Source organism: Tupaia chinensis, unplaced genomic scaffold (assembly GCF_000334495.1).
Source record: "Tupaia chinensis unplaced genomic scaffold, TupChi_1.0 Scaffold150011_1, whole genome shotgun sequence".
Lineage (NCBI taxonomy): Eukaryota > Metazoa > Chordata > Mammalia > Scandentia > Tupaiidae > Tupaia > Tupaia belangeri.
In genome coordinates this window covers 1-2,536 of record NW_006209852.1, presented here as the reverse complement: position 1 = coordinate 2,536, position 2,536 = coordinate 1, and the positions used below count along the sequence as shown (strand labels likewise).

The 2,536-nt window shown below is 37.9% G+C and overlaps 1 pseudogene; it reads left to right on the top strand.

Moving 5' to 3' along the window:
- The first annotated feature begins 14 nt into the window (after positions 1-14).
- LOC102486907 (zinc finger protein 605 pseudogene) lies at positions 15-2,326 on the top strand (annotated as a pseudogene).
- Positions 2,327-2,536: the final 210 nt, after the last annotated feature.

The window sequence follows — 2,536 nt, the reverse complement described above, 5'->3', positions numbered from 1 at the left end:
AAGTCACAGGTATTATGCTTTTCCAGGTATCATTTGAAGATGTGATTGTGTATTTCTCATTGGAGGAGTGGCAGCTACTTAATCCTATTTAAAAGAATGTATATGGAGATGTGATGTTGGAGAACTAAGCAATCTAATTTTCTTGGGTTATCAAATTATCAAACCTGATGAGATTTTTAAGCAGGAACAAGAGGAATCATGGGTAATAGAGAAAGGATACCTGATACAAAACATTTCAGAAGAAGTCTGGCTAAATGATAATTGCAAAATGTGGCAGCAAGATAATCATGAGAGGCTTAAAATTATGGAGAGAGACCATGAATATGTTCTGGGGAGTTAATTTAGAAATCAGACCCCATAAATGTGGCACAGGTGAAAAATGTTTGAAACATCTTTTTGATTTTTTTATTCCAAAAACTTAGCTGTGGGAAAAAGAAACTTATTGTTAATAAGAAGTTGTTATTCTTCAACAAATCAGACAGAACCTATGGTGGGATAAAATACTGTGGTTGCAATAAATGTAGAAAGGGCAACAATAATGGCTAATTGCAAATCATGTAATATGGACAGGTGTCTATTTATGCATGGAGTGTGCCAAAAGTTTTAATAAGTCGCAACTTATTGTACATAAGAGAACTCATACAGGAGAGAAACTCTATCAGTGCAGTGAATGTGGGAAATCTTTCTCACAAAAATCACTGCTCACTATTCATCAAAGGGCTCATTCAGGAGAAAAACCATATGAGTGTAGTGAGTGTCAAAACACTTTTAGCAGAAAGTCACTGCTCATTTTACATCAGAGAACTCATACTGAAGAGAAGCCAAATTGATGTAGCGAATGTGGAAAAGCTTCCAGCAGGAAGTCACAGTTTAGAAGACATCACATAACTCATACAATAGAGAAACCCTATGGTTGCAGTCACTGTGGGAAAGCTTTCTCCCAGAAATTAAAGCTCATTATGCATCAGGGAACACATACAGGAGAGAAACACTATAAATGTAGTGCTTGTGGAAAAGCTTTCTTTTGGAGGTTGCAGCTTATTACTCATAGGACTCCTACAGCAAAGAAACCTTATGCATGTTGTGAGTGTAAAAAAGCCTTCAGTAGGAACTCTCCTGATTAGATATCAGCAGATTTATAGGGAGAGAAACCCTATGAATGCAATGATTGTGGCGAAGCCTTCATTAGAAAACCACCACTTCTTAAGTATCAGATCACTCATACAGGAGAGAAGAACTACCAATGTAGTGATTGTGAAGAAGCCTTCAAAAAGTCAGAGCTAATAAGACATCAAAAAATTCATCTAGGAGAGAAACGCTGCAGATGTATTGAATGTGGAAAAACATCCTTTGGAAAATCACAGCTCCTAGAACACCAGAAAACACACAGTGGGGAGAAACCTTATGACTGCAGTGAATGCAGGAAAACTTTCAGTGGAAAGTCAAGTCTTACTCATCATGAGAGAACACAGACTGGAGAGAAACCTTGAATGTGGAAAAACATTCTTTGGAAAGTCACAGCTCCTAACACACCAGAGAACACACACTGAGGAGAAACCTTGTGACTGCAGTGAATGCAGGAAAACTTTCAGTGGAAAGTCAAGTCTTACTCATCATGAGAGAACACACACTGGAGAGAAACCCTTTGAATGTACTGAATGCAGAGAAGCTTTTGCCTGGAAGCCACAGCTCCTTAAGCATCAGAGAATTCACACAGGGGAGAAATCCTATGAATGTATTGAATGCGGAAAAGCATTTTTTTCAGGAAGTGCTACTCATTAAACACCAGAGAGATCATACAGGAGAGAAAACCTATAGATGCAGTGACTGTGCCAAAGCTTTCTTTGAGAAGGCACAGCTCATTGTACATCAGAGAATTCATACAGGAGAGCGACCCTATAAATGTAGTGAATGTGGGAAGTCTTTCACTAGAAAATCACACCTAATGAGGCATCAAAGGATCCATACAGAAGACAAATACTATGGATGCAGCGAATGTGGGACCACCTTCAATAGGAAGTCACAGCTTTTGAGGCATCAAAGAAATCATGTAATATAGAAACCATATAGGTTCGGTGAATGTGGAAAGTCCATGGCTGACTCCAGACCTTGTAACACTTCTGAGGGCACACAACGGAGAGGAGATCTGCTGAAGCAGTGACTACTGAACCGCCGTAACTGGGGAATCAGGAGTCACTTAATTCAGAAAGGAGAGAAGTTTTTAAAAGTGGACAATGTAGAAAGGCTTTGTTCTGAGACAGCTCATTACACATTAGATGACTCATCGTGGTGAAAATACTATTTTGGTAGTACAGGAGCTTTTAGTTAAAAGTCACAGCTTATTAAATATCAATATTAAGGAAACTTAAATAGGGTAAAAATACATTGATTTAACATGTAAGTGGAAGAGTTCTTTCAGAAAGGACTACTCACTGTGAACTAAAAAATGCCTACAGGAAGAAAATGCAAAATATAAGATATTAGTGATTTCATACTGTATAAGTTCTACTAATTTGAAGAATTTAATAAGCATGAT